The sequence below is a fragment of the Macrobrachium rosenbergii genome, chromosome 3 (assembly GCF_040412425.1).
Source record: "Macrobrachium rosenbergii isolate ZJJX-2024 chromosome 3, ASM4041242v1, whole genome shotgun sequence".
NCBI lineage: Eukaryota > Metazoa > Arthropoda > Malacostraca > Decapoda > Palaemonidae > Macrobrachium > Macrobrachium rosenbergii.
The window spans coordinates 34,036,198-34,061,550 of NC_089743.1; the positions used below are offsets into that span (position 1 = coordinate 34,036,198).

At 37.4% G+C, this 25,353-nt stretch overlaps 1 protein-coding gene across 1 annotated transcript in view; it reads right to left on the minus strand.

Moving 5' to 3' along the window:
- Positions 1–25,353, minus strand: part of Scsalpha1 (Succinyl-coenzyme A synthetase alpha subunit 1) — an 83,860-nt gene that overhangs the window by 46,116 nt on the left and 12,391 nt on the right. The window lies entirely within an intron of this gene.

The following is a 25,353-nucleotide window of genomic DNA, read 5'->3' on the forward strand; positions in this document are numbered from 1 at the left end:
ATCGCTGTATTTATCGAAAATCATATAAAACATTAAAATATACAAATATTATTAACATAAGAATCTACCATACTAGGCTCAATCGTCTTTAATTTGTGTCTGCCATAGTTGTTCCATCGTACATTCCCATATGTTTTAAACAATACCATTCTCAAAGATTACACTTTTCTGGAGCAGCAAATCACTGGGGTGACTTCCAGTTACCATGTATTGCACTTTCATTACTGTTGTATTTGTCTAGTAGCAATGGCCCTAAAGTGTAAACATGTAAGCTTGTCTATAAAGAAAGAGCTAAAAATCTTAGATATACAAGTTGGAAAAGATCAGCTTACAATGCTTCTTGCTAAAGTATATGCATATGCTGGCCAAACCATTCCTAATTTCAAAAGGCACAAAGGTGAGTTTTGCACAATACCAAAAGATGCATATGCCTGATGTTCATTGGGCAGGTAATTATTTAGTACAGTACAAATGAAATCAATGGGCTAGGCTAAAGATGTGAAACTTGATAAAATATGTTATAGTAACATGAGAAAGGGAAAGGGGTCAGAGGTGCTAAAATGAAGAATGCCGACAATATACTTCCTGGGGAATTGGGCACTGTTAAGCTGAAAGCATCCCATAAGTGCTTGTGGATGTTACAAGGTCACATGGCCTGACAAAAGTTTGAGAGAATTTGATAGCACAGCTCATGAAGATGCATGTAATATCTATGACATGCTTAATGAGTGCTAAAGGAAGAGGGTCTTGTTTTGGCTAAGATGTACAATTTTCATGAAGTTAGTCTGTTTTTGTGCCCTCTTCCACAAATATTCCGGTCCTTGTCTCTGGCCTTCTATTCTAGTATGAAGCCTGATAACTGCTGGTCTTAGAAGACTGCAAAATCAAGTTGCCATGTCATCATTATTATTTACATAAAGCATGGTTCAACGGAGACGGTGCATCTTTAAGCAGGTGTTCTGAGAAGTAACTGCTCCAGCCAATGAAAAATTCTAATTTATGAACTTCAACTATGCCAAGATTGTATTCACATTGGTTTATTACTAGATAATGTCTTGTGAAGACTAGGGATCAAGGCAGTATTCACACTACAACGTTATGCTACCAAAGCCTTTTTCTTATTTAGAAGGTGAACCTTATTCACATGGAACAAGCCCACAAGGGCCACTGACTTGAAATTCAAGCTTCCAAAGAACTTGGTGTTCATCAGAAAGAAGAAACAGAAGGTTATGGGAAATACTGAAGGAAGGGATCACTAATTAAAAAATTACAAAATAAATTACCAAATTAACAAATAAATTGATAAAAATGAAAGTAAATGATTAAAATACAAGGAGAGCTGTATTAGGGTAATAATGCATTGCATCTTCACTTGAACCTCTGAAGTTCCAACTGTAAGACATCCTTAGGGAGACTGTTCTACAGTCCAACGGTGCAAGAAATAAAGGACCTCTTGAACTGAGAAGTTCGGCAGCAAAATGAGATTGTATCGTAAAGCCCAGGGGACATGGCAGATGACATTACAGATCAGAAGACATTGGTGATTTTGAAAAGTTTCAATATTACAGCAGCTGCTTTCAATTGGACAATCTCATGGGGGTAGATTTGTGGAACGTTATTAAAAATGGAATATTTTGCTCAAGGTTCAGAAGAGTGATGTGACTGATGTTGCTAGACTCAGCATACAGACTTAAATGCTAACAAGAGGTATCAGCTTCTTTTTGCAAAACTGAATGAACATAAGACAAAGGGGATCTAGAAACATGTTTCTTTCAGTGCAGAAAATTTCAGCTGCTACCTTGGAAGATGAATACATAGTTGTTAATAATGGGGTTCTGGGAGCTACTACTGTATATAAGAATGTGCTGTCAAATGTGAGAGTCTGGTTACAGCTTGGAATTTGAAGATTAATAAGGCAAAGGATATTTAGCTTTCTAACTCCATCTTCAAGAACTAAGAAGTCACTCCATCTTCAAGAACTAAGGAGTCATGTGACTGAAAATCAATGACAGGCTTTTAGCAGCCAAAAATTCTCTCTTTCTTCCAGCCCTAAACTCTTCTTTACATTGTACAGTATATACTGACACCTCAACTTAATGGCCTTCAGCATTCAGACTTCATTACTTATTGGATATGTCCAAGTCTGGAAAAATAAAAATACTTAACCTAACAGAAAAATCTTTTCAGTGTGCTAAACATAGATGTTGAAACAAACAGGACTGATACTTGCTTATCCTTGTCTAACATAAATCGCTGCATAGTAACCCAACAGCTTGTCTGCTGCAGGTGTTTTTGCTATGCTATATTTGCTTTTTTTGTATGAATGATACTGTCATACCACTATTGCCAACTTATTGTCTAATTATGAACATCAGGCTCATGTTTATGAAGATGAATTATTTTACTCTTAGGCTTTACAAAGGGAGTTGATGTTAAGCCCTCCAACATCTAACGGGGGAGGGCTGGATGGGAAACGAAGATGACAAAGATGAGGAATATGATGAAGGAGAAGGCTGAAATGGAGATGTGCGACACTTTTTATAACACAGCCTTACTGTCAACCCCCAGTATTCGCGGGGGATAGGAACACCCACGAATAGCTAAAATCCCTCTTAAAATATTTAAAACTGGCCATTTAATTAGTTCAAAAACCAGACGCCCACTAAAAACATTTATAACTGCTTATTTTAATAATTCAGACACCAAATGCACACCATAAACTATCATCCTACACAGAATATATCTTAAATTATCATTTAAATCACTTTAATATAATTTCAAAGTCATGTTACATTATTACTATTAAATATATGGCCCACAGCTAAGTGTGAAAACTATTCAAGTTACCTCTATTTTCAAGTATGTCCAATTTCTCTCATACCTTAAACTATCATCCTACACAGAATATACCTTAAACTATTATCTAAAACACTTTAATATTTCAAAGTCATCTTAAAACATTACCTTTAAGAATATATGGTTTACAGCTAAGTTTGAAAACTGTTCAAGTTACCCCTGTTTTCAAGTACAGGTAAATCCATTTTCTATCATACAGTATTGAAGCAGTCCTGTTTTCTTTGTACAGTACATGGGGAAACACTGGCAGGATAAGTACTGTATACAGTACCTTACTATTTAATTTGCACTGAAAAAAGAATACATTTTATTGATCGTTTGCTGTTTACATTAATATTACTGTTTGAAACTTTAAAATCTTTTTTTATCATAAAAAATGTATTTAGTCATGAAAATAACATGAAAATACAATTATTTGTGAATATTTCTCAACAAAAAAAAAATTCTGTAAATTACCAAATTTTTTGTGAATAATTCGGTGATAAGTTCCACAGAAAAATCTGCGAATAGGTGAAGCTGCAAATCCTGAACCGCAAATAGGCGGGGGCTGGCTGTACTTCTCTCAGAAAATGATGTCAACTCTGCCAACCATTGCTCAAACGAGAGCATCAGAGGATGGAGCAGGAGTAGAAGTCGCCACCACTGGAGATGGTCCGAAACTCTTAACAGGAACTGAAGGTCTCTGTAGAGGAGCAAGGATAGCCGCTGAATTGGGAACTGTCAAGTTGGATGAGCTGGGAACGACAGCAGGAGTAGCCACTGCAGCCACCATCTCACGATGCTGGGCAGGGTACACCAAAGGCTGATGTGGCAACACTGGAACCGAAGCTCCTGGTACAGCTAAGGGGAAAGCAGCATGGCTGTCGAGGCAGTTGACACATGAACGCAAGATAGAAAATGGGCTAACAGGCCTTCAAAGGCTGGTACTCCTGGAAGGGATAGAGAAGCCCAGATGCCAGCCATCTTCTGAGCCTCTGATCCTGAAATAGAACAAGATGGAGCTGCTTCCTCCTTCACATGGAGGGAAACCCGAAAAGAGAGTTAGGGCAAAAAGAGAGATAATTATCTCTTGACCCCTCTCATGAAACTTTCAAAGATGAAGCTATGGAAGAATGGGAAGGGGTAAAAGCTTCCAAGGAAGAAGCAGCAACTGGAGGAAGATTGGAAAAGGAAAAGGAAAAGGAACAAGGAGCTTAAGAAGCAGTCATCGAAGGAGAAAACCCCTTCCAAGATGGTGCCTCCATGTGGGTAGTAATACACAAGGATGCTTCCTTGACAGGTTTGGGAAGCCATATAATAAGACTTCCTCCTGAGATGGGTGGCAGCCTCAAGCAATTGAATGTTAGACAAACCCTCCCATCAAATAATTGATAACATGCTTCCCCAACCATAAGTGCACCTGTTTTCCATGAACAAAAACTATCAACTTCCACAGTATGTGTCTTCAAACCTGGAAAGTCAGTCATTAGCAAGAGATGCATTTCTACAAGACTGGAACAAATTGGCATCATATTAGTCTGAGTCATTGGTTCTTACTTCTTCAACATTACGCAAGAAAGTCAATCCTAATGCTGTCCACTGTTCTTTTTTTTTTTTTTTTTAACGTTAGTTTAACCAGACCACTGAGTTAATATTAACTCTCCTAGGGCTGGCCCGAAGGATTAGACAAGCTATTTAAACCCTAATAATTTAATTAAACCTAGCGACATATGTTTATCTAAGAACTAATTAAGTGAATTAGGAATATATTATAAATTATTCTATGAATCTTATATTTTATCGTATAAATGATTAAATTTAAGGAATTTTAAAATATTAAAAAGTGAAAATTTGTCATTTTCTGACAGTATATCTTTAAAGGAATATCTTCTAAATAAAATGTCTCTTTGGATTCTATATTTTGGACATACCTTTAAAATATGCTTTACTGTTATTTGTATATTACATATTTAACATAAAGGTATAAGGGCATGGGGGTTACTCATCAGGTAACCATGTGTCAGTTTAGTGTGACCAATTCTTAGCCGTGTCAACATTACTGAAAACCTGCGGCAATTCTGATAGGATGATGGCCACGGGTCTACAGTTTCTTTTATTTCTCTTAATTTATTGTTAAGGCTGCTTTCCCTCCAGTTATTTTGCCATTTCTTCTTAATCACCGCTTTACTGTATCTAGTATAGTCTTCTAATGGTAATAATTCTGCTGATATTGGCAGTGTTCTAGCCTCTTTTGCATAGGTGTCAGCTTTTTCATTGCCTTCTAATCCTATGTGAGATGGTATCAACATAGAGTAACAGATATCTTTTGCATTTTCATTTCATGTAATGTATGTCTAATTTCATTTATAATTTGATTTTTTGGAGTATAAGAGTTTATTGCATTTATTGAACTTAGTGAATCGCTAAAGATGGTTACTTCATTAAACTGGTTTTCATATATAGTTGTTAATGCTGTTTTTATTGCTAGTAATTCAGCAGTGAACACTGATGCTTTGTTATGTAAAGAGGCTTGGCTTTTTATATTGTTTCCGTAAACAGTGAGTCCAACTCCCATATCATCTTTTGGAACCATCAGTATATAAATGATTATTACTGTGTACCTTGATATGTTCCAGAGCATACAGTTTCATAGAAAGTGGGTTATTCAATTTATTAACTGGTATTGTACATAGTTTGTTACATATCTGGGAGCACTTATCATCCATGGAGGCATTATTTTGTTAAAATTGTAAAATCTAATATTATAGAGATCATTGTTAATAAATAATCTATTAGCTCTAATAGGGAAGGATGGGGTAATTTTTGTATTCCAGAAACAATCTGGTTTTTAAATAAATCTTTGGTTTTTGCTGGACTATTTATAATTTTTAAACCTCTGCACATCATTGTTATTTTGAACTTATAAGATAGTGGCATTTCTCCACTCTCTACAATCAAGGATTGGACTGGTGATTTGAATGCTCCGGTGGCTACCCGAATCCCAAGGTGATGTACTGGATCTAGCATTTTGAGAATAGTCTCACTAGCAGAACTATAAATTGGACTGCCATATTCTAATATTGGTAGAACTGTAGCCTTATAAAGTTTCAATAAAATATCTCTGTCAGCACCCCATGAAGTGTGAGCTAATTTTTTAATACATTTAAAGATTTTAAGGCCTTTGCTTTGGTATGTCTTACATGGGCCTTCCAGTTCAAATGATTGTCAAAATATAGGCCTAAGAGTTTGACTTCTGGATAAAATTGGATGGGAGTGTTATTCATGGTAAGAACTATATCCCAAGCAGGAAAATCAAGAGTTGTCTACACATCTGCTTCCCTAACCTTGGCCTTCACTTATGGATTTTAAAATCTAGTCCACAGTGAAGATTATCCTCCTAACATTGCTAGGTACTGGGTGCAGAACTACGGACTTTACCTATCCAGCAATACCAGTCTGTATGGAAAGTTTGGTTGGATTATATCTCTACACTTAGAACCAGTTGAGCCTTGGTTGAAATGGTTACATTTTCTGAACTACCTGTTTGAGGACAAGCACCTTGTTGTTATTACAGTTATATCAAACACGGCTGTGTTATCGAAGCCTGTGCTTTATGGGTGTGGCATTAATATAATTATAAAAGTTTTTTATTCCCTTCTCCAGTCCTCTGCCTGGCAAAGACTAGCTCCTGTGAGACTTCCCATTACTTGGGCCCTGAATAAGGGTCTTTGACCCCTGTCATCTCAATTGACCTGCCCTAATGCAACTGTAACTTGACACTCCAAAAGGTGGTCTTCTTAACTATCTTGGCATCCAGGCTCTCTTTGACAAAGACAACATTTCATCTTGCACACACCTAGCCATCACTTTGTCTCTTGGCTTGTCATTTCTGGCCAAGAATAAGGACCCTTTGAAGAAGAAACCCCCTATTCTTCTATGGGAACTCAGAATTACATATAAGACATTATGCCCAGTCCAAGCAATACAGGTTTGCCCAGATGTCACATCAAACAACCCAAATAGTCCTTTTTTTTCTTACACCTTATCACAAACAAGCCACTTTCTCTGTACAAGCTGAGAATTGGAAAGCAGAATCCAACCCCTTTCCTGCTCCACATGACATCCAAGGAGTGGGTGCATCCCTGAATGCATTTCTTTCATCGAAGTCTCCAAGTTTACAAGATGGTCATCAGAGGCAGTGCTCCTTGAACACTGCTGCCATGACATCAAATGAATTTGACTACTCTGTGCTGGTAGGTGCTATGATAATCCCTGGCCCCATAGATGCTGTAGTAGAAAACAAAGGGCCTTCTTGATGCCATGGTAATTCTTGAGATACAGTAATTCCTCAATTATCCAGATTGCCATTACCCAAAACTCGACATTATCCAACACAACCAGACCAAGGATCAAGGTAACAGAGATATATGCTATAAATAAATTTTTTTAAATTTGAAAAACCCACCCTCTGATGGTTGGCAATGCTGTGTAGCCTCAAGAAAATGTTGGTAACGCTGCCTACAGTTGGACTGACCGAGAAAGGGTTTTGGGGGGTGGGGAAGGCCTCAAGAAGTTTCCTTGATGGTGGTGGTGGTGGGGGGGGGGTCACATGGCTTGGTGTCATCGAAGAGGAGGGGCAGTGAGGCAGGGTGAAGGAAGGCTCAGAGGTGTGGTTTTGGAAGGTGGGTGGAGTTGGAAGCATTTTCTATGGCTGGGAGGGGGTGGGGATGCAATGCTGGCTGGGTGAAGAGGGATAGGTAGACCTGACTTGATAGAGCTTCTTTGGTTCGTATTCTTATGTTTATGATATAGTACAGTGTAATTCACATTCTGTTAATTCATCATTCTATTAAAGAGAGAGAGAGAGAGAGAGAGAGAGAGAGAGAGAGAGAGAGAGAGAGAGAGAGAGAGAGAGAGAGAGAGAGAGAGAGAGAGAGAGAGAGAGAGAGAGAGAGAGAGAGAGAGAGAGAGAGAGGTATATTTACAGTAAAGCCTATTACAGTAACACACACTCTTACACTATCTTGTTTATACTTTATGCTACAGTATTCTTGTTCATAATTTTGCTGTATTTTCTCTTTTTTTTGTTTTTGTTTTACAAACCAAAAGATAAATGCAATTATGTGCGTAAGGTATGTACCTATGCACACATTCATTCCATGCCATAGACGAACTTGGTACAGCCTCTTTGGTTTAGTCTTGCCTACATATGAAATTCGCATTTTAAATATTTTTACGGTGATTAGAAATGAAATATTAAGTGATAAAATATTCTCTCATGTACTGTTATATGTGTGATAATCTTACTTAGAGCAACTCAACTTGTAATAAAAACAGTACAGTACATTAAGCAAAGCAAAAAAAAAAAAAAAAAAAGGTAACAAGTACACACATATGCACATACTCATTCAATGGCAGTTTTAATTTCATGTTTTCAAGTTTATGATACAGTAATTCATGTTTTATTAAAGGATATGTTAGAGAGAGAGAGATAGAACGGGAATGAACATATGTTCGTGGAAACAGCCGTTTTGCAATTTTGAGGGATTTTACCTTACCATAAAGTATGTTAATTTGCCTTTGCATACCCCATTTTACATTTATGTACAAAAATAAAAATAAATTCCATTACTAAATTCGTTTCTTTCAGCCAGTACAAAATTTGTTCTTAATTCTTTTGGTAGTAGGCTCAATCAGCTGAGAATGTAAACATTACAAATGGCAGGAAGATTGGTTTTTTATATGTGCCCTGGAAGTTTCACACACTTTGCCGACAGTCTGTTGCCACCTGCAGCACACCTGCACGCAAACTGCGACTTCCCACGTCTCATTCCTTAGCAACAAGTTGAGCCAGCTCCTAGGATAGCAACACTTCCACAACACACCTGGTTTTCATATATTCAGAGGACACAAAGTCTAAAATCAAATGCATGTGCACTATTGGTCTGTTAGTTACTATGTAATTTTCCTGGACACTGATTGGTCAGCAATCCATATAAATACCACAGTCGTTTGTTAACCCTTAAACGCCGAGCCTCTATTTACAAAAACGTCTCCCGTATGCCGCGGCATTTTTTTTAAGCGCCCTGAAGAAGCGGAAAAAAAGTTTTTAAAAAAATCACAGCACGCTTAGTTTTCAAGATTAAGAGTTCATTTTGGCTCCTTTTTTTGTCATTGCCTGAAGTTTAGTATGAAACCATCAGAAATGAAAAAAATATCATTATCATATATAAATATTGAAATATATGACAGCGCAAAAAAAATTTTCATATAAATTTTATCCAAATGCGTGCTGTGAGCAAAATGGTTAAAGCTAACGGTTATTTTTTCCTTTGTATTGTACACTAAATTGCGATGATTTTGGTATATAACAAATTGTAAAACGATCAAAGCAACACAGAGAAAATATTATCACAAAATGATGCATGAATTAAGTAACACGCGGGACGTAAAAAATGTTTTTAAAAAATTCACCATAAATCGAAATATTGTGCTAGAGACTTCCCGTTTGTTGAAAAATGAAGCTAGTTGATTGAATATTACTAGACTGTAAGTGTTTTAGCTTACAATTGTAGTTTTCGACCATTTCGGTCGAGTTAAAGTTGACCGAAAGTAGAATTTTTTCTATTTATCGTGATTTATATGAAAATATTTCAAAACTGATAAAAGCTACAACCATGAGTTATTTTCTGTTGTATTGTACATTAAATTGCACGCATTTTCATATATAAAACTTTATGTAACGACTAATATAAAATGGTGCAAACATTATGACGTGACGAAAGAATTTCTGAGATGTTCGGCCGAGTTACCACGCGGACGTAAGGAAAATGTTTTTTCAAAAATTCACCATAAATCGAAATATTGTGCTAGAGACTTCTAATTTATTGCAAAATGAAGGTAAATGATTGAATATTACTAGAATGTAAGAGTTTCAGCTTACAATTGCGTTTTTACCATTTCGGTCGAGTTAAAGTTGACCGAAGGTTGAAATTTTGGCAGTTATCGTGATTTATGTGAAAATATTTCAAAACTGATAAAAGCTACAACCATGAGGCTATTTTCTGTTGTATTCTACATGAAATTGCGCACATTTTCATATACAAAAGTTTATGTAACGACTAATGTAAAACGATGCAAACATTACGACAACGTGACGAAAAGAATTTCTGAGATGTTAGAACTTTAAACCCTGTAGCGCAGAGCGTAAGGAAAAAGTTTTTTTTTCAGAAATTCACCATAAACCGAAATATTGTGCTAGAGACTTCCAGTTTGTTGCAAAATGAAGGTACATGATTGAATATTACTAGAATGTAAGACTTTTAGCTGATAATTGCATTTTTTTACCATTTCGGTCGAGTTAAAGTTGACCGAAGGTTGAAATTTTGGCAGTTATTGTGATTTATATGAAAATATTTCAAAACTGATAAAAGCTACAACCATGAGTTATTTTCTGTTGTATTCTACATGAAATTGCACACATTTCCATATATAAAACTTTATGTAACGACTAATATAAAACGGTGCAAACATTACGACAACGTGACGAAAGAATTTCTGGCGTGGACGTAAGGAAAAAGTTTTTTTAAAAAATTCACCATAAATCGAAATATTGTGCTAGAGACTTCCAATTTGTTGCAAAATGAAGGTAAATGATTAAATATTACTAGAATGTAAGAGTTTTAGCTTACAATTGCGTTTTTACCATTTTGGTCGAGTCAAAGTTGACGAAGGTTGAAATTTTGGCAGTTATCGTGATTTATATGAAAATATTTCCAAACTGATAAAAGCTACAACCATGGGTTGTATGTTGCTGTGTTTTACATGAAATTGCGCACATTTTCATATATAAAACTTTATGTAAAGGCTAATATAAAACAGTGCAAAACTTACGACAAAATGACGAAAGAATTTCTGAAATTTTCGGCTGAGCTACCGCGCAGGCGCAAGGAAAAAGTTTTTTTCAAAAATTCACCATAAATCGAAATATTGTGCTAGAGACTTCCAATTTGTTGCAAAATGAAGGTAAATGATTGAATATTACTAGAATGTAAGAGTTTTAGCTTAAAATTGCGTTTTTCGCCCATTTCGGTCGAGTCAAAGTTGACCGAAGGTTGAAATTTTTTTTAGCCGACGTACGGTACGTCCACTCAGCACCCAACAGACAATTTTAGTCAACGTATGATACGTACAGTGGGCGTTTAAGGGTTAATAAATCAGAACTCTCATGAAGGGTAAAACAATATGGTAACAACTGATATGGAAGTTGCTCTATAAACATACATTAACGGTCATAAAACCATGGTAGGCTGTGAGTAAACACAGACAGGTCACCCGTCTACTGAACTGTGTTATTTACTAGGGAGAGAAAAGAAGGGGCTGCATTTTTCCAAAGTGTATTTATGCAGTAATTTTGTTACAAATATGGGAAAAAAGGTAGATAATTGCCATTTGCATAGGTTTTCAGTTAAAAGTATGATGGCTGTTGTTTATAAACATACTGAGTGTTTATACTTAAGCGGTATTGACAAGGTTAGGTGACGAAGGGTAGAGAGTTGCCCTGGAACATCCCTTGAGTTTTTTTTACTTGCCATTATTCTAATTTTGCTATTATCTGACAGATCTTTGGCTCTATTAATCCAGGTAACTGATGGACTACTGTATTGCCATAGAGGGGATGCAATAACCCTATATCTCAATCCAGCATAATTAGATAAGTCACTTTAGAACCACATAGAAAACACACGTACAGGGAACCCCCCATATTCACGGGGGATGCGTCCCACACCCCCCAAGCAAATAGCTAAAATCCGCGAATACTTAAAACCCCTCTAAAAACACTTAGAACTGCCCATTTTGATAGTTTAAACACAGAAAAACCCTGTAAAAATGCATATACCTGAGTATTTTAATAGTTTTATCACAAAAAGTGCATTTATTCATGAAAATTATATGAAAATACAGTAACATGTGAATATTTCTCAGTGAAAAATACCGCGAATGGGCGAATTTTCCACGAATGATGGCTAGATATGTTCCACAGAGAAACCCGAGAATGCGTGAGTCCGCGAATCATGAGAACGCGAATACGGGGGGTTTACTATATAGGATCTTGTTTGTTCCTGTCCTTTATTGTTAAACCCTAATGAGTATCCTGAATGACTGACAGATAATAACCAATGTGACTTTACCAAGGAGCATTTTTATGTCTGTGTCATTGGGATTACTTAATCAGGAGCTCAGCCATTTAATCACCTGTCAGTTTCTTTTGTGTGCTCCTTTGAGAACAAACATGCCCACTCTATCAAAAGATATGTTTTGACATAGGAAAAACATATTTTTGGTAGTCACTGAGAGTTCTCAAACCACCTGCTTTCCATGATGAAAAGGCATGGGAATTTCAATTGAGTTCCTTCTTTCATACACTTGACGAGTAATGGGCATTTGGCCAACTCATGCACCGTTGTCACATCTGCGAGGATGAAGGGATTGATCGATTGATTATGGCTACTAAAACTGGCATCACAACCTCTAGGGTACTGATGCTGTAATAAATTAAAATAAGAAACAAAACAAAAAATAAATAAATATAATTATATATATACTGTATATGTATGACCATCATTAATCCAGCAATCAGTAGTCTGGAACAATCAGTAATCCGGCACAAATTTCGGCTAGAGTAATTTCTAATGTTTCCGCACTAATTTTCAAATTTCCTGGGTCGCTGTGCTAACTCGCTCGCCGGCCGCTTCGATTTGGTGGCGCAGTGTGCTGCATCAACAAACTGGTAGCCTAGCCTACATTATACTGAACTCTATCCACATATTAACAGTATTATACAAACATCAACATAACGAATGTGCATCTTTTTCATGGATCTTTTAAAAAGTTATGCTTTACTACACCGTTTCCAATTGCGTATATTCTCATATTGCTTTCGTATTATAAATTGCAAACAATATTTTGTTTTGGGAATCGATATCACGGTGTTTACGTACTGTATTTCGCCACATTTAACCAAGTTCAAAGCGCTTTTCTTGCTTCTAGTTAGCGTAAATGAATATGGATACTTTATTTATTTGGGACAAGGATATTTTTCGTTATACGAAGTGTTTTTAAGTCGAAATATAACTTAAATAGGTCTCATTGTGAAATTAATTTAGCTATTTTTTCGTTAATATATGACGTTTGCGGGAATCGCGGCTGACCGTTTTGGGGGCATCTTTTTTTTTTAGTAAAAAAAATCAAGATTCTGTTCGCTATTTTCATTTAATTTCATCTTAAGACGAGCTTTACGTATTTATCTTTTATTGGCGTGAAAACAGTAGTAATTTGTATTCTTTCATGCCCAGTAGTTTTGATTAAAATACATTCTCTCCAGTTTTATTTACGGTCGAGTTTCATCCATGTTGCCGATGCACGATAATTTATAGTCATTAGCAGCTTGAATGTTGTTTTCTCAGCTTCAGCTACAACTTGCAGCTTAAAGTTACTGTAGCAGTATATTTCCCTGACGATCTTTTCTCCAAAGCGAACAAGGGTAGTGTAAAAAATATATCAGTCCTGTTGTACAGTACTTAACGTCATTTGTAACATAACTACAGTAATTGTGTATTACCGTACGATGGTTGAAATACAAGCACAACAGTTGTTATCCGATACGATTATTAGCAAAACAACAGTTTCCTGTTCGGTTGTTTATGGCTGTACGCATTTATGCAAGAGTATAACGTTACTAACAATACTTTTATCATTCTCTTTTACTTTTTTAACTAGCAGATGGAATAAAGAGATGGAGGAAAAGAAGTTGGTCTATTGTAAGTTGGTCTCTCTGCTGCCTACGCCTGCGCGAAATCTAAAAATATTTCCTAAATATTTTCGTATCAGTATTAATTGCTAACCCCATCGTAAACTCGAAATATTGTAAGTCGAATTATCGTAACTCGAGCACTACCTGTATTTGATAATTGTCTTTTCTTTATTAACCAACTTGTAGTGATTTATGGGATATTTTAATTCTGGGATGAGGTGCTTAGCTACTGTGTTTCGTGTATTCTAGCCTAATAAATGGGTAATCCGGCAAAATGGCTAATCCGGCACCCTCTAGGTCCCAATGATGCCGGATTAGTGATGGTCAACCTGTGTACATATATATATATATATATATATATATATATATATATATATATATATATATATATATATATATATATATATATATATATATATATAATATATATATATATAATATATATATATATATATATATATATATATATATATATATATATATATATATATATATATATATATATATATATATATATATATATATATATATATATATATATATATATATATATATATATATATATATATATATATATATCTATCTATCTATCTATCTATCTATCTATCTATCTATCTATCTATATATATATATATATATATATATATATATATATATATATATATATATATATATATATATATATATATATATATATATATATATATATATATATATATATATATATACATATATATATATATATATACCCCGGTTCTATATATTCTTGCGCTATATAACCGAAAATATATATAACATAAAATAAAAATCATAAGAAACCTATTTTAATGCTCTGGGTATATATATGTAAATGCATTATTATATTTTAAAAAAACCTTCAAATTATGATTATTCTGCACTTTTGTACATGATTCATTTATCACACATTAACCCGGAACATGGTGAAAAATAAAATAATTTCTGATGAATATATTTGAAAAGGTAACCTGACCGGTTTAACCGGGGACTTTATTTCAATATATATTGACAATGGCTATATATATATATATATATATATATATATATATATATGATTACTATCACTTTTGTACATGATTCATTTTATCACATTACACAGGTGAAAAATAAGAAGCGAGTGTTCCTGACCGGTTTTTATTTTTCACCATTGACAATGGCTTGGAAATAAAGTCAAAAACCGTGACCTACAATAATATATATATATATATATATATATATATATATATATATATATATATATATATATATATATATATATATATATATATATATATATATATATATATATATATATATATATATATATATATATATATATAGTAATACCTAGAACTTATATGAGGTTTGGTTCCAGAACCCCTTGTGTAAGGCGAGATTCACGCAAGTTTGGTACGGTCACTAAAAATGCTAATAAAGGCAGTCCCCAGTTATTGGAGGTCCAGTTTTATGGGGCTTGTTTAGCGATGACAATAACTGGATTTTTGGTGCTGATATCCACTTATTGGCACCGATATCTGCTTATTGACGGTGATATGTACGGATATCCATCGATTTCCAGTTATCGGCAATTTTCGATTATCGTCACGCCTTTGGGAATGGAACCTCCGCCGATAAGTGGGAACTGCCTGTACACATAGTAAATGCTTATTTCTTGAGTTTAAACCCTAAATATGACAGAATCATGTTCCTAAAGCACTGTAATTCCATTTAAAAGTTAGCTTAATACCTTATTGTAATTCATATTTCACATTACAGTACAGAGAGAGAGAGAGAGAGAGAGAGAGAGAGAGAGAGAGAGAGAGAGAGAGAGAGAGAGAGAGAGAGAGAGAACTCATAATCAAAGCAGATATCAAAGTACCGAGAGAGAGAGAGAGAGAGAAACTCATAATCAAAGCAGATATCAAAGTAGAGAGAGAGAGAGAGAGAGAGAGAGAGAGAGAGAGAGAGAGAGAGAAAGATAATCAAAGCAGATATCAAAGTACCAAGCAAGAGAGAGAGAGAGAGAGAGAGAGAGAGAGAGAGAGAGAGAGAGAGCAGATATCAAAGTACCAAGCAAGAGAGAGAGAGAGAGATAAAGTACCAGAGAGAAAGCAGATATCAGAGAGAGAGAGATCAAAGCAGATATCAAAGTACCGAGAGAGAGAGAGAGAGAGAGAGAGACCTTGCCAAGGAAGTCAGCTGGTCCTGGACTGAATGGGCCTGTCACAAGACCCAGTCTGGTACCTTCTGGTTCGACTCCTTGTCTTGCACAACGTTTGAGGACCTCTTCAATTGGACCATGCCAGAAGACCTTTACCAATGTGTGCCTGGGTCCCTTGCTGTATATCTAAATGACAAGCAGCCCACCACCCTTAAGGAAGGCTGCCGCATGGCCGATTCATGGGAAACCTTCAACCAGTCACAAAGCACATCTCAATGGCGCATAGTGCCACCCGGGTACCTCTCAGGCTCAACTCGCCCGAAGAATGGACTGGCGAGCAAGCCTACGTGCATCTACTCTAAGAGGGTGGGGCACGCTGAGGCTGAGTGCCGATACAAGCTAGGCACTAACAAGCAGCCTCCTACTACCAGCCAGAAATCCTCTCCCTCTTCATCCACTCAACCCTCTCCACCAACAGTTAGGGCAGGCCACTGAGCCCCTACAAAGGGCCAGTGCAAATCCTGTGGTGCTGCCGGCCACTACAGTGCTGGACATCTGGCCTGTCCACATCATGTCCCCACCAGCAAGTTCATCAACCTCATTAGCACCTCATTCTCTGCAGCTGGGCCGAAAAAGATCCTTTACCCCGAGAGACTGGAGACCCAGTTCATCTTGGTGGGCCCCCTTAAGGGCTCTAGCCTGCCCGTAACCCTTTCGGTCATAGTAGACACTGCGGCAGATGTTAGCCTAATCTCCAGGGCCCAACTGCCAGCCGGTGCCACAGTTGGCAAGAAAACCCGGTGGGAGATGAAGTGGATAGAGGGCCACAACATTACCGTTCCCACGGTCAAGCTCCAGGTCACCACACCTTGGGGCACGCTGTCTCACCGCCTTGGCGTGGTGGGTGGAATTTGGCCCAGAGGGACTTCCTGTTGGGTCGGGACCTTCTCTGGGAAGCCCTTCTCCAACGCCACTTCACAGCCACGCTACCTCCTCCACGGAGGCTCAGACTGTAGGACAAAAACCCACCTTCTGCCGACCCAAGTGGTCAGCAGAAGGGGCACACACTAAACCGTTCTCGGCCTAGCCCTCTCCATTTGTGAAGGGGCGGCCAACAAAGAGGTCCTCCCTCTCCCCGAAGAGACGTTCAGGAGGAGCAGTACCGCTGTAGGATGTGCCAGCTGACAGGCCACTCCACAAATTGGGAGGGCTGCCCAAGCAAGCAACGCCCAGCGGACGTCCCTGAGTAAGACTCTCTGAGAGGCTCTGATCTCCAGCTGGGGCAGGAATCTCTGCCACAGCCAAATTCTAAGCCATCCGCAAGGTATTGCACCTCCGGACCCCTGGTCAGGCATGCCTGACCCTCAACCGCTGCCAGTGCCACTTGCGAGCACTGAACAGTGCCACACTCCGTCCAGCACGGACGTTGAGCCACGAATTAAAGAGGACCCTGTGCCTGGCCCAGATCATGAGGCGGATCCTCCTCCGGGAGATTCAGGATTCCCCACAGCACTACTTCACCAAACCAGTCCCCAGAGGATGAACCCCTGGTGGACCAAACTGTTGCACCTCTGGGAGACCAGGAACTGGCCTCCTTGGACGCAGAGGTCGAGACCGCTCTCGCTCCGGTTGTCGCAGCAGTCGGAGTAGGGAGCCCTCCTGTAGCTTATGAAGTTACCAGACTTCACGCCCGCTAGCCATTCTGGCCTTTCCCAGAGTCAGTGCCCTCATTACCTCCTAGGTCTGACACAGATAGTCCTTGGAGGAACCTGAAGAAGAAGAAGAAGAAGGGGCAGAAGAGTCCAGGAGTTGCAGAGCCATGAGCTCATCCTGGCACTAGTGCCCTTACCATCTTAAGAGTGATCCTGGCCCCTTGCCCAGAGGAGGTAGCCAGTGTGATCTCTTTCTCATGCAGTAGCCTAGACCCGATTGTGTACTTCAGAATAGTAACCTTATCACTTACACCTTCCATCCAGCCGCAGTAATCACGTAAGTATAGTGTAACTAAAATCAGACAATCTAAACTATGGTGAACAGAGCCACTACACTCATGACATGCATGGCCTAAGACCTCAGTGAGGCAAGCATTTATCATATGAGGCAAACCTCATGTATTAACCAGTAATTACCAATTGTATTGCAGAAAACCTTGTAATTTAGCTAGTTCATTGTCCCCTGCGTGGGTGCTACGGTAGTGTTAGGATAGGTTAGGCTAGGGAATACCACAGAATTGTACCATTTGACTAGGTCTAAAACATCACGATTATAGGAGGTAGCACGTAATAACCATAAGCACTTTAAGTACAGTTAGGATTCTGTAATTTAAGTGATCAAAGCTCATATCCTATCTAGAGTTAGGTAGATCCATAGCTAGTTAGACTGCATGGGACAAATCTGCTCAGAGGAGAAGAGTTACGTAATAGATGCAAACAGCAAGCTTAGTACAAACCTTCACGCCCGAAAGGGAGTGAAGGCCTTCTTAAGGGGGGGGGAGCCTTTATGAATACTCTGCTGTTTGCCCCTCTCTGCATTATTTAATAAGAATATTATTCTAACAAAGACAGGAAGGTGTGTCTGTCTACGCTAAGGGAAGCTCAGCGGGCAGAGGTAGGCTGTGTGTTTTCAAAAAAGTAACATCTTTAGTAGCTGATAATGTATCATTAGGGGCCTAACCCATAGGGAGGTTTTTACCAAGTAACCTCTAGTAAAGGTGGTCTTAAGCTTCCTTTTGCCCTGTCCTATGCATTCGGCAATGTCTCTGTCAATTTTTCAGACTGCCTGGGGCCATGGTCGAATGTCGGAAAAACAGCCCAGGACTACAGCAGCCTGACCTGACCTCAGAGAGAGTTTAATGTCCGGACCGAGAGCACACATCGTGCTCAGGCAAAACTGTGTCCTTTGTTTCCCCACCCCCCAAGTCTTTTCATTAGTGAACAACATTACCATGTGTTTTCAAGAATCCGTATCATCTGTTGCACTGCGCAAGCAAACCACGTAACGGTAAGTCAGAAAATTGACGAATATCTGCTGTTTGGTAATATTTCTTCCCTGTATTTCAACCTTTCTATTGTTTCATCTTCGCTACCACCTATGAGAACCTGGTATAATCCAATTTCTTATGAAGTCTAGTGTATGAATAATTAATATTGCCTAGTGAAGGTGCATAGCTATTCCCATTCAGGAAGTAGGAATTAGGAAGTTAAGCAAGTAATTTTCAGGCAGCCTTGTGTCTCGAGCCCATTGTTTGGAAGAGAATTAGCTTTTTACCAATACGAAACTGCATACCATATCTAGAATACTTCTTCGTTGCTTTATAACTTTACTTGAAGCAAGGGAAAATTGACTGTGTCCGATGTGAGTGAAAGTTTATGTAATTTCCTTGCTATCACCGCACATTCTTTGTTGGGACTAATTGGGAAGTAAAGGGGTTTGATGTAATCCATTTGTTGCAGACTAATACGTTATCCCATATCTTATTCAATTAAGTAATTGTCTGTCTTTGAACTTTAGCTTTAACTTTAGCTTTAATTGATTACATAATTACATGTGCCACTGGCACATACACAGGGCCACCATAAATTATATTAATTATATAATAATATTCATCATATATATATATATATATATATATATATATATATATATATATATATACACACACACACACACACACACACACACACACACACACACACACACACACACACACACACACACACACACACACACACACACACACACACACACACACACTTTCATGATATTGCCTGGTAATATGTATTGCATTCCATGATTTTGAAATATTTACTATTCTAGTTATAAGGTGTTCTGTGTAATAATAATAATTGCTGAATATCGTATGTAGTGTAATGTCAGATCTCGAAAGTTAGTGATTTAGATAACTTAACAGCATAATTTAGAATTAATAATATGTTTTAATTTAATAATAATGTACCATAGTATGTGGTCGCACACCTTTTCTCCCAGCAACACTTGTTCTGTACTCGTGATTTTGCATGTCGTTTTTGATTCAGTTGTTGTCGCGAAAGATAGAGCGTTAACATGCGAGGGAATGGCAATAGAGTCGTGTAAGGTTTTGTCTCATACATGAGTAAGACGAAAGATTTCGCAATGTTTCATATACTGTTCTGAAAACCAACTTCGGTTCTTTGTCTTGTTTTGAAAATGTGCCATTTGTGACTAGCCAGCTGCCGTCTGTTTTGATCGTGTTGAGATTTTGTTACGAGCTTCGTCCCATATGATTTTCTGTTTGAGTCATGTAGGCCTTTTTGAGATTAAGTGCACATATCTTGATCGATTATGTCATGTTTTGTAAGATTGCATTGCTCTGATCATGTATTGTTCTGAAGCGTTAGTTTTGGCCCCAAAACGTTCTGCTCAGAAAGTGATGTCTGATTGTTTTGTTTCTAACTGGAATCCAAAAATTTGCTCATTCTGATTTTAGAGACTGTTCATGTGGTTCCACCCCCCCCCAACCCCTCTCTTTCTTCAAAAGAGAAAAATTAACGTAAAATATTTGTGTTATCACTGGTATTAATCTTAGCTTTTGAGATCTGAATGTAGGAATAGTGTGTAATGGCACCTAACAAGTGTATTTTGTGAATCTCAAGCAGCTGCATTTCAAGTGATTTTGCCAAAGTTTTCACAAGCTTGTGTAAGGTAGAGTGAATTTTACTTATCATTACCATGGTATAATAAGGTATATTAGGGAAATTTTGCCTTAGTGAAATTATCACTGGTAAATCTTTTGTGTATTTTTGTGTTATTGTTTGCAATCTCATGATTTTTCACATTTTATATGTTGGTAATTTAACATTTATGTACTTAGTATTTTAAATATTTCTTGATAATTTAACACTGCATACTTGATTTAATTTTAATTTACTAATATTTTCTTTTCAAATCTTGAGCAATTCTTAATAATTTAAATTTTGCTTGATTGACTTAATTTCTTGATAAATTAACCTTTGTAATTTAACTTAAGATTTAATTAAATTTTGTGTTGTTTTCAAATAGTAAATTTTTTCAGATTGTGAATTTCAGTTATAAATTTTGAATTTAAAATAGAAATTTTTGTATTTGAGGTTTTTAAAAATAGTGTTTCATTTGTTGACCACCAGTGAATAGGATTAAATGTGCACAAGGCAAAGTGATAAACATGTTGTGTTCCTTTAGTTATGCTGGAGTGAATTAAGACCAGGGGAAACAGGAAAAGTTGTTTGATGGAGTGCTGCCCTTTTACTCTAGTATATTTTTTGTTTAATTTTTGATACCTCACATTTGTTTTGATAAACTTATAGTTTTCACGTGATTAATAAGCCTTTTAAGGGATCACTGTTACCTTCAGAGTATTCAGTCATAATTTTTATTGTTATGAGAGTTCAGGTATCTGGCTGACGTGAGATGAATTTCTGAATTCGGTGATTAGTTGTGTAATAACCAGGTACTTGGAACACTTTGTGACAATACTGTATATACAATCATACCTGTTCATACATACAATCCATACATACACAGACATTAGTAATGAAAATCCAGAGGCATCTCACCAGCATCTACAAGCATGCTCTCAGTGGGGGATGATTTAAATGCTCCTGTACACGATCTTACTCCTCCATGATGAATGAAGTACTTAAAGGCTATTAGGCTTTGCTGAGATGCACACTTCACACCCATAAGTTAATTTTGAAAATACCAAAGCATTGTAAAGTCTCAACATCTTGGTTCAGTCAGCACCCCAAGAAGGGTGGGGCAGAACTTAAGCACATTCATTGCATTCAAGCATTTTGTTTCAATTTATTTTAGGTGTGGAATCCAAGTCAGACTGCTATCAAAAATCAACTCAAGAAACCTTATTTCACAAACACATGGAATTCTCTGCCCATGCATGAACAGATCTGGAACAGGATGGAATAGCTGAAAACCTAAAACCATTCACCTCAGCTCACTTTACTATATTATCAATGCAGAGCTGAAGGCAGAGTTCAACCACTCCCACCATTGTTGCCGCAAAACATCATCCACAAAGAGAGTATAAGCTACATCTGGGAGAACTATTTTGTATACCCCCATCGATTGCTATGCTGAACAGGGTTACACTTAAAACCCTTCCTTGTGGCACTCCTTGGCTGAAGAATACATCTGACATTGTTGCCTTGACAAAAAGAGGCAAATTGCCTCTCAGGTTACATTCATAAAGAACCCTCAGAATGCCATATCTCCATGTTGTATCATAAGCCTTCTCACAGTCAGAGAAAACAGTGATGTGATCCTGTTTGTTAGCAAAAGCTTCACATATTGAAGATTCCATTCAAATCAATACATCAGTTTTGGAGTGCATACTTCAAAAACCACACTTGGCAGTTGGCAGGTATTTACTACGTTCCAAGTATACCACATCCAACGTGTTCACCATTTTTTCCATGATCTTACACAGATATGATGTCAGTGCGATGGGACGATAACTGTCTGTCTTGGAAGGGTCCTTCCATGGTTTCATGAAAAGCATTCATTTTAACATCTCTCACCATACAGAAGACATTCCAAAAAAATTCTGTTAATAAGGCTTAATATGGAAAATCTGGTATTTCTGGGGGGTATGCTTAATCCTTAAAAATGTTATAACATCCAGTCCAGGAGCTGATCCACAACATTTACTTAAGGCTTATTCAAATTCTATCACAGTAAAAGGCACATTGTATTTCTCTTTCCTTGATGTATTACAATCAAGTTCTACATGTTCCATTAGCCATCTCTGAGCTGCATACAGCCTGTCATCATTTTTCCTTGCAACACTAGCATAACGATTAGCAAACTCATTTGTGACTAAGGGATCTGCTAATTCACCACCATTCACCTTCATATCTGGAGGTTAACAAGGAGTAATTCTGCCTGCTATTTTTCTAACTCTCTTATTAACTAAAGTCAGGGGTGTGAAAGCTGATCTCATAGTTCTATGAGCTTCCTGGCATTTACAAGTCTACCAGGAAATTGGTTGGCAGATAAATATGCTTGAAGTCCTAGGTATTGATTAAAGACCAACCAAAAATATATTATATTGAAAAAGTCAAAATCATTATCTACAAAGGGAAAGTCATCAGTCGAGTTATCTATGGAGCTGTGTCCCTGGAACATTGCCCACACAGCTTTACCATTGTTCCACTTCGGTAACACTGAAGATGGAGATTTTGAGCTACATCCATTACTAAAATGGTCGCTGGTAAATCTATCATTTATCACTCTCCAATTGAAATCAATAAGGCAGTTATCACTAACTATAGATAAAACAATTGCTGACAATGAGCTTGTTTGAACATGAAAATGTTTAGACACCCCTGTGCTTACGATTCCCACATTTTCACTTTCTAGGTAATGATGTCACCCCAAAGAGGGTTTTTACTATTCATATCTCCCAAATTCCAAAGAGATGTGGTAACTGTTGGAAAAGGGATTGAAATTCATCACTGAGGAAGACTTCACTAGATGGTAGACAGAGAGCATAATACTGTATATATTTGCTTTACAAATGGATCTGCACACATTTCACTTCCAGTGTAGACCAGATACTAATAGGATTTTGTGTAGTATCATTACTAATATAAAGCTACAGTCCCATGGCTTCCTATATTTATGTTATAAGGGGAATGATAGGCTGTATGCTCTCGTGGGCTTGGACAAGTATTATTACCATTCAGTCTCCTGCAGAACTATACAGTACATACAGGAGACACTTCTGATATGAGCAGCCTTAGTTCTTCCCATTTAGCTCTTAATCTCTGACAGTTCCACTGGAGAAAATGAATGAATTTTACTTTGCTTTTGAGGCCATTAAACTGGAGCCTCTTTTAAGTGCTTTTAGTTTATTACCTTGTTCCTGCTTTTTTTCAGGAGACTGATTATTTATGGCAGCTTTCTGTTTTAAAGCTGATGATAGTGTTGCTTCTCTGGAGGAGAAACCTGCCACAGATGGGACAACCTCCCCGGTATCATGGGTGTTGGGCATCCACGATGGCACCTTCGTTATCAAAATTACTGGTGCGGCCTCCGAAGAGCCAGGAATGCCAGAAACCACTGGCACAGCCTCTAAAAAGGGTGGAGTACGTGTAACCATTGATCTTCCCTTTGTATTACAAAAATAAACACTTCTAGTAGCATTTACATTTCTCCTTCGGTTGGCAGCAATACTGGAAAAGGATATTCCAGGTCTAACATACTGGTTTAATATTTTCTCTTTTCCCTCTCTAAATGTGATACTTCAGTTATCCTTAATGTCAGGATTTCTTTTTCCATGATGTGCACGTCACAATTCTGTGAAGATGGATGACTGTCTCTACAATGTATACATCTACCATCTTTATAATATACACCACTCACTGGTTCACTAAATTTAACACAAGACTTGGCTTGTAGCTTCTGCCTACAAGACCCCAACATATGTCCATATTTTTGACAATAAAAACATCTCCTTGGTCTTGGGATACATTGCTTAACTTTAAAATATAACCATGCTGCTTTTATTACATTAGATAAGCGAGTAGAATTGACAGTAATAATTTAATTTGAAAGTGGAACTAAGGCTCTATTGATCATCATTTTCATTCTTTCAATTCTAATCACACCTTCACCTTTTGATTCTTTTACAAGTTTCTCTTCTGAGTATGTCATCAGTTGGGATGCAAATCTCATTCCCTTGGAGTGATTCCAAAATGCTTGTATAGTGCAGTTTACTTTGTCTCCTCCAAGATGGAATAATGCTTTCAATTTTTCACCTTCTTTTGGGGGATGGCAATTCTACGGTAATTTTTCCTTTACCTTCAGATAATATCATAGACTCTTGACCACAAAACATGGCAGTCTCTGTGCACATTAAAATTGTCACAATTAGAATCTTCCACATTAAAGGTCAAATACTTATCATACGTGGTTTCAAATATTCATGGTCCTATTTCACATACATTTCTGGTCAATTTCCCTTTGCTCCGTGGTGAAGCATAGGGTTCCAATGTAATTACACTAAGCGGTTTCCTAGCCTTTTACAAACACCGGTTATCAGAGGAGGGTGAAGAGGTCGTCATCTGAGCCAAAAGGTTATCATCAAGGGGTCCAGGGGTACTCGATGCTTTATTGCTACTCAAACTTGGAATTACAAGAAAAAACTAAATAAATCTGAAAATCTTAAATGAAATCATTAGCCTTTCATGGACTTTATTCTTTCACCAATGGCATCAGTAAGAGCCGACTCCCAAATGTCCGGCCCATACCCTACCCCACAGGGGATGGAAAAATACAATTAGGGTGGCCCAAGTGTAAGCCAAACCTGCTTGTTAGGACTGAGAGTATTACAAGAATACAATCATTCCCACCCTAATCATATCATGGGCAAACTGGACTAAATGCCAAGAGTCCTATCCCCAGAACCAGCCACCCCTGGAACCCATGGCCCAGCTCTGCAGAATAGTTCCACCCTTGAGCTACCAATGTAATATTTCTCAGGTCCAAACAGTATCTAGTAGTTGATGATCCTACC